This window comes from Lutra lutra, chromosome 4 (assembly GCF_902655055.1).
Source record: "Lutra lutra chromosome 4, mLutLut1.2, whole genome shotgun sequence".
Lineage (NCBI taxonomy): Eukaryota > Metazoa > Chordata > Mammalia > Carnivora > Mustelidae > Lutra > Lutra lutra.
Window position 1 is genome coordinate 122,910,580 of NC_062281.1, and position 14,567 is coordinate 122,925,146.

The 14,567-nt window shown below is 39.3% G+C and overlaps 1 long non-coding RNA gene across 1 annotated transcript in view; it reads left to right on the forward strand.

Moving 5' to 3' along the window:
- The first annotated feature begins 1,897 nt into the window (after nucleotides 1-1,897).
- Nucleotides 1,898-14,567, forward strand: part of LOC125099125 (uncharacterized) — a 127,556-nt gene continuing 114,886 nt past the window's right edge. The window contains exons 1-2 of the long non-coding RNA XR_007127032.1: nucleotides 1,898-2,199; nucleotides 6,028-6,080. This is a non-coding gene — a long non-coding RNA (uncharacterized LOC125099125). The remainder of the gene's footprint in view (nucleotides 2,200-6,027; nucleotides 6,081-14,567) is intronic.

The following is a 14,567-nucleotide window of genomic DNA, read 5'->3' on the forward strand; positions in this document are numbered from 1 at the left end:
TTGAAGCATAGATAAATTAAGTTTCATTAAATTCACATGACTACTGAGTGGTAGAGCTGGATTTTAAGCCCACAGGTGTGTATCAGACTTTAGATCTTGGACTCAAAACCAGTTTTCATTTTTATTATGTGGGAATTCTTCCTTTCCATTACCCTCACCTAATCCATTTCTTTACCCCTTTGAACCTGCACTATTGTAGATTTCTTGAAAAGCTTCTTTCTCTCTCCTTGCTTTTTACAATGGCCTCAAAATAGTCTTCTCTACTCTCTAACTTTCCATGACTTGCCAATGTCTTGAAAATAAGATCCATCTCCTAGACTTTATTTTATAAGACTCTCCAGTCCAACCTCCAGCTAAATAGCTCATCCAGGTCTGGTATAACCATAAATATATGTTACTTTCTGGCCAAATGGACTTGCCTACTTCTCTCATCACCCAATTTGCTTTGCCATTGCTGTGTTACATACACAATCCACTTGTTCCTTTTTAAGTATTAATCTTTTCTTTTTAAAGATTTTATTTATTTATTTGATAGACAGAGATCACAGGTAAGCAGAGAGGCAGGCAGAGAGAGGAAGGGAAGCAGGCTCCCTGCTGAACAGAGAGCCTGATGTGGGGTTTGATCCCAGGACCCTGGGATCATGACCTGAGCCGAGGGCAGAGACTTTAACCCACTGAGCCACCCAGGCACCCCAGTATTAATCTTATTCTATGTCCAAGTCACATGTTAGCTTCTCCATGAAGCCTTTCCCAGTTGTTCCAGTTGACCGTAATCTCACCTTCTGAAGTTTTATTTATTTATTTTTTTTAAGATTTTATTTATTTATTTGTCAGAGAGAGAGAGCATAGGCAGCCAGAGTGTCAGGCAGAGGCAGAGGGAGAAGCAGGCTCCTGCCGAGCAAGGAGCCCGATATGGGACTCAATCCCAGGATGCCGGGATCATGACCTGAGCTGAAGGCAGCTGCTTAACCAACTGAGCCACACAGGCATCCCCCTTCTGAAGTTTTAAAAAAATACTTAAAATTTTTAAAAATACTTAAAATAAAAAATTTTTAATTTTAAAATAAAAAAATTTACTAAAATGCCTTGCACATTGTGCCTAACAAATCCTTGCCAAATGAATGTGCACATTATTTTATTTGTATGTTTTCCTGGTGACTAATGTTATCAATGTTAGGGATCACATCTTATGCAAACCTATAAACTTACCTTTGATTACTCAGGCAAGAGCCTCTTGAATACCTAGGTATTTTATTCTACTTGTGTTAAAATTACTCTATTTTCTATATGAGTATAGCCTTCTTTCCTCTAATTAAACCTAACAAATAATTATTGAGCACTTATTGTATGTTAATCCCTGGGAACTCAGAGATAAATAAGGTAAGATTTCACAAAGCCTGAATGTCTCTTGGGGGGTGGGGAACGAAGAGATTCAATTGACTGTAACTCAATTAGAGGAGTGCTCGTGGCATGGTACTGTTCTGGGAGGACAAAGGAGAGGATCTTATTTCTCTCTGGGACAGTGGTGATCAGAGGTATTCACAGAGAAGGAAGTCTTTCACTTGAGCATTGAAGAGGAGTAAGATTTTATGAGGTTTGGGAACTGGAAATGGCATAATTTGAACTATGCTTTTGAAAGAAAATTCTGTTAGAAATGTGGTGAATGATTTCATGTGCAGGAGACTGGGGACAGGGGACCCAAATTAGGGTCAGGTTTAAACTCTGGCGTTAAGTGTTGAGATCTTAAATAAGGGATTTAACGCTAGGGTGGATTCTAAACCTGTTTCAGATTCCAAACACTTAGAACACTTTAGAACATTCAGTTTTAAACACTTAGATTCCAAAGATAATGCATCAATTGTGGAATGTTGTCAGTTATTTCCCATTCCCCCCCACCAACGTAGTGATGGATTTGTGAGGTGGTGCTCATCCCCCACCCTCTGCTTATGTCCAAGAGTGCCCAGTTATTTCTAAGGCTAAGGTTGAGGGAGGGACACGTTACAAGGTTTCAGGACAGAGGTAAAGCAGATACAATTCAGTGAACCAAAATCAGAAGAGAGCTGAGTCTGTTTCCGCTTCAGCTCTATATTAATCAATTCTACATTTGGCCAGGAAGACCCACTAGAACAAATTTTGGTATACCACCCACTAGGATCTCTCATTGCATTTTCAGAGAACTCGGTGTCTCAAATTTTGTAGGTAAGTCATATTTCACCAAATAAATTTGATAATTCATGGTCAGTCGTGTGGACATAATTTTCATTTGCATGACAACTGTGGAAGGTTCACATTCCCGTAACCAGGGGTGGGGGTTGGTGGGGCAGGGGTGGGAGCAGGGAGCTGGGAACAGAGTTTGATTTGGTGTTGTAGCTACCTGACACCTTCCACCTCTGGGTACTTATTTTATTTTAAATCTCCATGTCTCATTCCATTACTGTTTTGATTTTTTAAAAAGGTGCAGACTCCTTAACCTGTCCTCCATTTCAATGATGCTCTCTTTGAGAACACAGAGCCAGCAAATTACTTAAAACAGCAAAGTGTCATGATTCAATAGTCATAACTTTTCTTCCTATTAATAATGGTTTCCCCCCCGAATCATATCTACATGTCAATCACATCAATAGATGAGAAAAATGATGTTTGGCAACGTTACAAAACACAGATATCTTGGAACCTGGTTATTTTCTATTTTTTAACCTTTAATACTGAGCTAAAATAAATAATAAACCTAAAAAATAATCAATAAGGATATATTACATTCTGTTGAAAATTTCCTGTAAATCTTTCAGTCTTTATACATTTTGGCCTTATGGTGGTATAGACAGGTGAATTGTAAATTAGGTGTTTTTAAAACACATATGTTTTTAATTAATGCATGATATAATACAACAATAAATACAACCAAGAATAAAATGCTAATTTATATTTTATATTTAGATATAATCAAGTCAGGTTAAAACAGACACTTGATGTTTCCCACATTGATTCAGCATTTATATCTCAGATGCAAAAGGATCCAATGAATAATAATTTACATATATATACATTTTAAAGAGTAAAAATAGATGGAATCGTATATAGGTTTGCATGGCAAGATAGTGGAATACTAGAAAGCAGTTCAATTGTGAGATGTTAAAAACTTAGGAAATTGATATGCAATTTAAGAAAGATGTAAATTATAGCTCAATTAAATTATGTAGTATTGAGAGTCCTTGTTAGTATATTCCATGTGTTCAGTGTTCTTTAGCAGTAACCTTCATATTTTAAAAAATTCATAGGGACTTAAAATATCTGTTCTGTCTTGAAAATGTTCTATCTCTGTTACTGTTAGGGTAGGTCTGGGGTGGGATGGTTGGTTATTCCTGCAGAGGTAGCCAGGGAGTCAGGCTCGAATGGAGGAAAAGTCCCTTGAGGATGTTTACTGACCAGAGGCGTTCCTCTTTCTGCTGGTGACCTGTTTTCCAGGTGTGAATGGTTCTGATGGATCTATTCACACAGCAGCATGGATGGGGGATTATGAATACAAGGTCTGGGATCACACTGTCTGTGTGACCTTGGACAGGTAACTTAACCTTTCTTTGCCTTGGTTTTCTCATCTGTGAAATAGAAATCAAACCATTAATGTTAAAAGACGTAGTCTAAGTAAAGACAAGTTAGCATTGGTGCTGGCACATAGTGACTCTCAGCACATGTTAGCTATTCCTGTCATTATGCGCCTGAATTCCACCTCCTCCTTCACTCTGACTTTACCTTGGGTTTCTTCCTGATTTTGAGAGCCTGGAATTGAGTTTACTTTCTGTTGACTGAATCTGTTTCATCTTTTTTATTTGGCCTTTTAATCCCAATTTGGTGAGTTTACACTGCTGTCTGGTTATCCCACCTAAATCCAACATTTATCTTGGACTCCTTACCTTTTCTTTCTTCCCACATCAATTGCTCTTGAAGTTCAGTTTTCTTAAAAAAAAAAAGTGTGTATATATATATATGTATATATATATATATAATTTATATTTTTAGAGCACAAACAAGGGGAGGAGCAGAGGGAGAAGGAGAGAGAGAATCTCAAGCAGACTCAGTCCCACAACCCTTTCAGCTCATGACCTGAGCTGAAAACAAGAGTTGGACGCTTCACCGAATGAGCTACTTGGATGCCCCCAGCAATTCTTTATTATATCTGTTACCTCTGTCACTTCTTTTCTGATCCCACTACTATGAGCTTCAGGTTGGCGCCATTCATCAGGTACACGCCCTCCTCTTCCTACTCCTCCTGCTCACAGATACTGTATGAATTGTCTCAAAATGCTACTCTTTACTTATCATGTTTACATCACTACCCCCTCAAATACTATTCCCTGCTGAAGTATGGAGACACTTTTCCTGATATTTAAGGCTTCTACCAACGTTCATTTATTCAAGTATTTTTTATGTCAGATTTTATAACAGGCAGTGTAGATAAAATAACTTTAAAAATTAGTCAAAGCCTTTGCCTTCAGAAAGCCTACAATCTAGTAAAAAGAGTTTTAAAAAATCTTCCTCTAGCTCTCCTGTATGTTCCTATTTCTGTGCTTTAAGTACTCTCCCCTCTTTTCCACTGATCCTAGTCCTTGCTTTCCTCCAAGTCCTCCTGAAAGTGCTTTCTAGAACCCTCCTCAGGAGGACTGATACTCAGAGAACCTAATTCACTGCTGGCTTCAGGAAACATTGCTGCCGGTTGCATTTGCCTTTGCCCTGCACCAAATCCCAGTCAAGGGCACTGTGGAGCATCTCTCTTCTCTGCCTCTAAGACAGATCCTCAGATCTTCACTTTTGCAGAATCTCATGGGGGAGAAAAGGCACAGACTATAAACAGCTTGATTTCTGAATGTCTTTTCTGCTTGACTTCCTTGGACTCAACTTTTGTTTATTTTAGGTCCTGAGAACATCGGTAAGAGCTCATATGATTCTCTGAGATTCAGCTCAAGTTTCCTGTATGAGTCAAAACAAACTCAGTGTTTAAACAGTTATTGGAGCCTGGAACATTTACAGAACATACATTATACACAAAAATTCTAGTGGTTGTCATGGGAGTGACACCAGTGTGAGCAAGAGGAGTTTCTAGCTTCTGTCCTTCTAGAGTTAAGGCAGGGGGTAGATTATTAATGTTACAGAGGAAGGAGATATAAATACAACCAGCACCATTGTGAATTCTCCCAAATACTTCTTAATAACATCCACTTAACATCTACTCACAGTTCACATTCATCATTACCCCTCATACCATGGTTCACATTTTGTTCCCTAGCTGGTCTCCCAGCTTCAGACTCCCACATCCTCTCCTACCCCAGCCAGAAGGATTTGTTAAAAATAAAGTTGTATCGTGTCTATTGTGCTATGATCCTCTTTCAGAAGCTTTTTATGTCTACCTATCATTCTTAGAATAATACTCAAACTCCTTACCCTGCCTTGCTAAGTCTTTCAGAATTAGCTTCCTGAACATCATGTTTTTATTTTTTCTTTTCTGTAAATATTTATTGACATCTGATGGACATCAGGAAATACTCTAAGTGCTACATATAATCATGGGCCCCTAAATTTGAGGCCTCTTGCTTTGAGGAGGAGTTGAAACAATAAATAAACAAAAAATTAACATACTTTCAGCAAGGGTTGTGTCTGTAAAAAAGAATTTGAAAACCTTGAAAAGTAAAAAATTGCTCAAAGTTAGTTGTCAAGTCAGGTGTAGATATGACACACAAAAAATTTGGGGGAAAACACTGTAAAAATCCTATCTGCATTTAGATTACTTCAGAATTGTTTTTTTTTTTTTTTTTTTTTTTGTTGTTGTTGTTTTTAAATTTTATTTATTTATTTTTAAACATATAATATATTTTTATCCCCAGGGGTACAGGTCTGTGAATCGCCAGGTTTACACATTTCACAGCACTCACCATAGCACATAAATGTAGTAAGTAGATTACTTCAGAATTGTTTTTAAGTTTTGTCTCTATCCCGAGCAAATCTAAACTGGAAATTGCTCATGATGTATTACAGGTATGGTTTCTACAACAGAGAAACGAGGATTCATTCCCTCTATCTCATGACTGGTAAATGAACATGTATTTATGGTATGAGGTAAAAATAAAATGTCTAGGGTTTTTGATACCATGTCTTATGTTTCTTGACTTAAATAGCATTTTTAATCAACTGATCAAATACAGATACCAAATATTATTGAGTAATGAACTTCTATTGTACTGGCAAGAGCTATAAAAAGAGAGACAAGTTAATGTCATGGAGGACAACATGGTGGTGGGTTGTGAGGCAGCATTAGCTTGAATGTCAGTCAAGGCCTTTTTCCGGCCCTGCCCTTGGTGACTTCTCTTGCTCTTGCAGGTGCTTTGACATGCAGTGTTCTCTCTCCTGTTCCTTGATCTTCACCTACACTATTTTTTGGCCTAGATTATTCGACTCGATTTCCAGGCTTCTCTCTTCTTCTTGGCCACTTCCAGTAGGTCAAACTGAGATCCCCTCTCCCAGAAGCTGCCTTCCCCAAATCTGGATTAGGTGTCCCTCCGATGTTGTTTGTTTGCCATTTCCCCACACTGTGTCCTAATTACCTGTTTTACTCATCTGCATTCTCTGGCACACTAAGCTTTGTGAGGCCCAGGGCATTGGTTTATCTTATTCCCTCCTGTATTTCCAGTCCTTAGCATAGTGGTTGGCATATAATGCTTGTCAAAGACCTATTTATTGGAAAAATGCATGCAACATAACAAATGAGTAAGTTCGAGTTGAAGGAAGGGGAGCACCTACCTAATTAAGTGAATTGCATAAGGAAACATTTGAGATTTCTGGAGAACTTTGAGCCATAGAGTGCTTTTTGAAGGAGCTACTAAGCACCATGTTACAACCTTATAGGGAAGAAGCTATGCTAAGTACACCACCCATATACAATTGGGTTTCTTTTCCTGGAATGAGGTCAATAGGAGTCAAAAGGATGGTAGTGAAGACATGTAGAGCAACAGATATTAATTATTATGAAGAGAAAAATCTCTTAGCCTGGTTATTTATACCCATTATTACCAAGAGAAAAGCTTGGCACCATAGTTACTACTTTGTTATTAGAAGGGGAGAATTTATATGCATGAGCAAACATTTTGGGCATAGTAGACCATTTAGTCATTCTCAAATGCAGGTTATGGAGTGCCACAATTTTGGGTTTTAATTTTTTAACTGGGACATTATGAGCTCTGATAAGCTGATCTACCTCTGTAAACTGCAGGCCTAGTGAAAGAATGTCCAGCACTCAGTAATGACCGTGATTAGCTGAGAAGCGAGATAAAAAAAGAGTAGGGATATAAATGTGCTTATAGGGAATAAAACAAACAATAACAAAATAGGAAGAAAATATTTTTTAAACTACCCTATCAAACTATTCATTATACACTGGAATTCAGAATAAAATGGAGCCACTAGAAACTTTTATCTGAGGGGATTCATTTAGTGAAGTACTTATTGCCAACTCAGAAGAAGCCTTCTCATCTCTAAGAGTGCCTCTCAGCGTGGGTCCTCAGGGGAAGCATTAGATCAAGACTCCAATGTGTTATTTCCAATTCATTTACATGCCCATCTTATTGTACCCTCGGATCATCTGTATTGCACATGTAAAAGGCAGCCTTATCCTTCATCTGCCAGCACCACATAAAACCAGGCATTGCTAACCCTGTGCCCTGTGATGTTAAGCATGTATGCTAAAAGTGGATGTTTTCTTGCTGTGATGTTCTTAATTTGGTTTACAGACAATTTATAAAGCTATTTGTTAGTGGACATGGCCAAAAAAACCAGACTTTTTTCAGGTCTCTGGAGTATTTGGTTAAAAAAACCTGAAGGCACATATTTCATACTGTTGGGAGCTATAGTTTGGTAGGATTGAAGATACATAAGTTTTTACCCTCTCCCTCTCAAACTTGAGAAGAAAAGACTTGAAGAAAGAACTCTCAGCTGGTATTAGGAGAGATACAGGATAGATCAGGTACCTTTTTAATGTGTCTCTTTTCCCACTAAAGCCCTGATGTTAGAAGACATTGACTAGTGACAAACAGTGCAATTTTCTTTGTATGTGAACTAGAGCATTTCAGCTAAAAGCTTAAAGGAGCTTACAGGTAAGATGTCGCGGCAAGAGTTTCTCTCGTGAAAGAACACAACTTAATAAATGTGCAGTGGCTCTGTTTGGACCCCCTACCTGTCTAGAAATACAAAATCACAGTCTGTCTGCTGCCTTAAACTCATGCCCTGTGCACGCATGAGCTGTCCCCCTCTGAGGTTTACTGGAGTGTATTTCATTAGAACCTTTTCGTGGCATCATGAACCTGATTGTAATGAATGGGTTGAACTCTGAAAGCACTGGGCACTGACCTCCCATCTGCTGATATCCTAAATCAGGCCATTAGAGGATTCCACAAGAAAGAGCATGCTGTTTATAGGTTAATTTATCTCTCATTTGGTTCAACTAGATGTGTGCTTATAAAGGTCCTCTAATTGAATCTTATAGATGCCACAGAGATCTTTCCATTTTAAAGAAGTCTTTGGGAATAAATGCAGTCAGTTCTCAATTTTCTATGGTAATGGAGACCTGGCCAATACAGAAGAGCACAATACAGAGGTGGTTCTCTATCTTCATTACGTGATTAACTTTAAACCTCCATTGCTATCAGATACTGAACCAGAACTATTGCAATGGCTAATCTTGGTCTCTTTCCCATTTATTTTATCTGATAACTCTCTAGTCAAAATGCTATAAACAGCAAAGGAGGCCCAATGCCTGATGACCATATGTTTCTCCATAAAACACGAAGGACTATAGATACTGATGGAGGCAGATGTGTGAACTCACTGGTTAGTGACACTGTGCCATTAGAAAAGTAAGGCATTCCTAATCATCTGTAGCATGTGGACATGGCAGTGGCCTGAGACTCAAAAATGATAATGATGGTGTCTATTCATTGAGTACTCACTCCACGATAAGTACTGGACTAAGCTAAGCAGTCACATTTATTTGTTCAATCTTCACAACAAATCAAGGGGGTTGGTATGGTTGTTATCCCTGTGTTGCAGATGAAGAAACCGAGATGGATTACTCCCCTTGCGTGCAGTGCTAGTGATAACCTGGTGAGGACTGCCAGCTGGGTATGTCCAACACCGCAGCTCTTCACCTCTGCCTCCGGAACTGGCGCTCCTGCTCTTCTCAGCATGCGAGCTGTTGGAAATCACCCACTGTGGTGCCTGCAGTGCCTGCTTGCTCGCTGTCCTCTTGGCACTCATTCCCTTCACTCTCCTCAGCTTGATTCAACATCTTTTATAGGTTGGTTAACCCTGGTCTACAAGTTGCTGATAGGGAAGTGGGCTCATTTCATGATATTTCACTAACTTACCATCATCCATATCCTAGGGCCTGGAAAATCATCTCTGCTTCATTTTGAGGCTTTTTGAATTCTCTATATGTTTTGCCCCTTTTGCTGGAGCCATCTGTAAATACATGCTTCATTTTATGTGCACATGTGTGTGTGTGCATGTTAAATTTTTTTTTTATATTTCAACCACGTGGGACGTGTCTTATGAAATGTCTTGTCAATGTCTTATGAAAGTATCCTTGTGAGTAAAGAGCTTACAAATCACTTAGAATGCCTGCTCGTTGGTATGATGTTGTCCCTTATACTTCGCAGCAGTTACAACATACTTAGTTAATTCATTTATCACCTACCTTTGAGGGATAATTGTGGGTGTGTAATTTTAGCAACCTCATTATGCCTGTTGATATAATCCAGAGCCGCCTTGGTGGTGCAGCCCCTGATTATATGTTCAGTTAACTACCGCATGTTGTCAGTACCTCTCACCCACCAGGTTTTCTTGGGTCGGATACTTGTAATCATTTATAGCAAAAATAGTCCTGCCAGGGATTATCACTGCAATCCCATGGTCTCAGAAACTCACACATACAAGTGACCCTATAGATTTGTTTTCCAGTCTGCAAGTTTGGTGAAGAAAGCTTGGGGACAGGCTGCCTGATTCTGGTTTGAGTTCCGTGTGACTTTGGGCAAGTCACTAACTTCTCCCAGAGACTGTTTCTCATTTGAGTATGAAATGAATGTGGAAGTGTTTAGCCTGCCTAACCTCACAAGACTGTCGTAAAGTTCAGTTGGAATCATATATGTAAATGCCTTCTTAAACATGTAGAACAGGGGCAAAATGTGGCAGGTGACCTCTCTTAGTCTTGACACCTATTTTCCCAATCTTCTGTTCACGCACACTAAGAAACATTTTTACTTTCCAGCTTATATTTGTGCAGTTGAAACTTTTTTAATCCATATTTTCATGCCAGAGAAAAGCTACATTCCCATATTTGTTATCTATGAATTCTCTACAGGCAGGGGCAGAATCTCCTGCTTCTTTGTTTCCTTCATGAAACCCTCAGATGGAGAGTGTCTTAGTTTGAAGTGCCTGAACTTGGTCGCTCAGAGGTTGGTTGGCTTGAGGAATATACATCATTGGCACCAACTGTGCCCTTGCTGTGGTCTTTATGGATTAGGCTTATGAAGTTAGAGTTTTCTAGTGCTTCTGGTGCTTTGTCATGGAGGCGATGGCGTTACAATAATGACTCTTAGTTTACACAGAGGCATTTTAGGACAAATTATACCCTTGCCCCCAGGACCAAAGAGGCCTCCATTTTGATCTCATCATCCCCAGCCCCAGAATAGCTCTGCCCCACTTTTCTATTTTGCTGTGTAGTCATTTGGTTTAGATTTTGTGTGTGTGTGTGTGTGTGTGTGTGTGTGTGTATAAACATTCATGCCTAATATGAAACTAATATCCATGTATCCTATCGTCCAAGGGGAAGAAGAGTACAAAGGAACATTCGGAAGGCAGCTGGTTTATAAGGTGACTTGTGGGAATTAAAAAAAAAAATTCTCTGTGGGTAAACAAATGAGGAAAGATGCCACTTCCGTGAGGTAACACAGCCCCTGCCAGGGCATCGAGCTTGGAGAGTAGATTCTGGACTTGTTCCAGCTGCCACTTATTGCCCTGGTGGTGCCTTTGTGCAGGCTACAAACTGCATGGGGGCACATGGCAAACCTGAATATAAGGGTCTGGGGCGGGGGTCATTACCACTGAGCAAAGGGTGGGGCATAAACAGATCTCATTATGCCCTGGGGCCCAGTGGAGTGATCAGCCTGGAGGGATCAGACCTTTGGAGAAGGGTTGAAGGGAAAAAAAAAAAAAAAGGATGTCTGCCAAAGAATCAGGCATCACAGAGAGGCTGGGGGGCAATTTCTCCTCATGGGAAAACAAGACCCCCAAGCTCCCATAAACATATATTCGGCACCCAAACTCCGGCATCAGGGGGGCCTATGGAGTGTCTGCCATGTGCTTTCCTCTCCATCTGTTCCCTACCCCACCATGGATTTTCTGTTATCCTATTAATGACGTTTTTCTTTTTTCTTTTTCTTTTTTTTTTTTTTTTCCCTTTTTACCCCCAATCTGGCATTTTCATCTTAGGTTTCATCTGTACAGAACTATGGGTAAGAAAAAGAGGAGGCTATTCTCGGGCCCATCAATCTCTGGGCCTCTAGGCATGGCTCTGAGTCTATGAAGCCAAATACCTCTAAAAATGGAACGATAGGCATTAATCTGTTTCATAAATATTTATCATATATCTACAGTGTGCCAGGTCCTGGCAACACATCAGTGGTCAATTATACAAGTCATTTTCTCTGCCTAAATATTTCCCCACGATGTACCCAACTCCTCCTTATTGTTCAGGTCTTAGTTGAGATGCTCCTTCACCCTCCCAACCCAAATTCCCCTAAGTTTCTAGGGTCTTCTGTATTCTGTCTTTCATACCCTTTTCCACTTTTGCGATTACTAGTGCAATGGCCTTCTTTCCCACTAGATTGTTAGGTGAGGTCAGGACCTTGGCTGGGGGCTCTGGGCCTACCTGTCTGGCAGATACTAGGCTCTCAAAAACTACTGGTTAATGCGGGAGTGAATGATTGACTACCAAGCATAAGACCCACTAATTTACCTTTTGATAAACCTTTTTGAAAACACTGCTATGCATTTGAATGGGAGGTGTTTATCCACCCTTAAAATCAAATGAGCTTTTAAAAAACCACTAAAGTTTCCTGCCTCAAGTTTTTCCTATAATCCCAACCTAAGAGATCTTTTTAACTGGAGTATTTTATATCAGAATATCAGAAAAAATATCTTTTCATAAGTATTAACAATAACCCAGCCAAACAACTTATATGACAAGAAGGGAAACTCAGAATTTACTTCACCAGGTGATTTATATGATTAATTGTGGCCCACTACAATAGGGCAATGGGGATAAATAACAGTGCATTGGGGTATTTTCATTGTAAAATGGCCATTTCTCTGGTCTTTGATTGATCACGGTCACTGTGATTATGACTGAAACCTTTCATTAACCTTTTTATATTTGATTTCTTGTTTTGAGCTAGCACCATTGTTAATCCTATTTCCAGGAGCAACACAACACACGCGCCCTTGCGAGAAGCATCTAGACTCCCTGGCACTGCATGGCAGCTGCTGAACAAAAAGCAGAAACTAACCTTTCCCCCAAGCAGATGTGAGCAAGAAAGGGCTTCGAAAAGCCTTTGCCGTCTGTCTTCCCTCCAAGGGAGGTCTCATCACGATGTGGGGACACCCAGTGAGTATAATGTTCTAAAGACCCATAAAACATTATTTGACAAGAAAATCTTGCCTCGCCTACGAGCTGCTGCTAATGAATTTCATATGATGCAAGAAGCAGCGTGGCTGAAATATTTTTATTAATAATAATATTTTTTGCTTATACAGCAACTTTCACTGGAGGAAACGGAGTTGGAAAGGAAGCTTTAAAGACATATTTGGGGTAAAAATTACTGGCTCATAACTTTTAAACTTGCTGCTGCCCCTCTGCCATGCTGGAAGCGGGGGGCCGGCTGCAAAGCTAAGGTCCTTCACCTCAGAGAATTTGAGTAGCCGGAGATTCCTGGACTTACAGATTCCACAGGAAAACCAAGTGATTTGTTTGTTTATTTGTTTGAAGGAGCAACACACAAGTATTTTCTTATGGTGTGATGTTAAACTAATCCACTTGAGAAAAAATGGTAATGAGAGCTGATTTTGTTAATGCTGTTTTTGGCTGCCCTTGGCAGTTTGCTTTATGGTGTGTGTGGCATTGTTTTAAGTGCTTATAGACATATGTTTAATACCCACAACATCCCTGTGAAATAGGTGTTACCGTGGTTTTTTTTTAAATAGATGAAGTGATTTAGGCACAGAGAAGTAAAACAACTATCACCACTTGCCCAGAACTTGCTGAGAAATGTTCCTATCTGGGACCCTTGGGTTCCAGACTGCAGAAGAGAGGAAAACTTGGTTAATGGTTGGTGTGTGCTCAGGAGATTATGCCCTGTCTTTTGGCACTTAATGTAAATTCCGTGCCTTCTATTCCTTTGATGTGTGTACTTTCCTCAGTTCCTCAACTAGACTCCAGGCTCTGTGAGGACAATGATTTGAGGTTAGGTTTATAAAATTTAGCTCAGGTTTTGATAACTAAAATCCAGGGCGGATGTTTTAATCAGGGCATAAGCTGTTTTCTAATGGGGACAATGATAGAGGATTTTGAAATCAGAGCCATTCTGGCAAACCCAAGACATGTATCACCCTAATTCTTGTGCTTTCTTTTATAAAAAAAAGACCAAGGTGGGGAGTAGTCTGCTGTCATTTTTAGGCTTAGTTTATAAGATGTGTGCATTTTGGTAGAGAATTGGGGCCTTGTACTCTGTATTACATATTCAAAAACATCAGTATTACTACTTTTTATGGGACAGTCATGCTCCCATAATTTGTTTAAACTAATTTGTCTAATTTGTTTGTTTAATTTGTTTAAATTTGTTTAAACTAAATACAAAATCCAAAATATAAAATTTATTTATTTTCACTCAAAAATATACTTTTAGAGTTGTAGCTCTATGAAATGCTTTTTATGTCTGAGTCAGGGCATCTAGGAAACCAAAGAAGCAATCTGAGCAGCTTGAAGACCATGGAATGAGGTGTCCACCAAGACTACTGTTGAAGCCACAGAACTTTTAATCTATAGAAAATATTTTCCTGGGGCTCCTGGATGGTTCAGTCAGTTAAGTGTCTGACTCTCTTGATCTCTGCTCAGGTCTTGATCTCACAGTCCTAAGTCTGAGCCCATGTTGGGCTCCACATATGGAGCCTACTTAAAAAAATATATACATATCTTCCTGGTGGCTTGCATTCTTGGGCCCAATGTATAGAGTCTGACTCTCCATTGGACAGCCCCAAAGAGTTATAAACTCTTTATTATCCAACCTTATCCCTTTTTATAGTGTTAGCAGGGACTTCAAAAAAAAATAAAAACAAAAACAAAACTTGGTTATTTTCAATAATTTCTATTTCTATCTCTCAAGTTATAGGATACTGTTTCTCTGATAGTACTGTAAGTAGTCCCCATGCACTTTATATGGCCTGATAATGTTTGGAATGGATATTAATCTTAG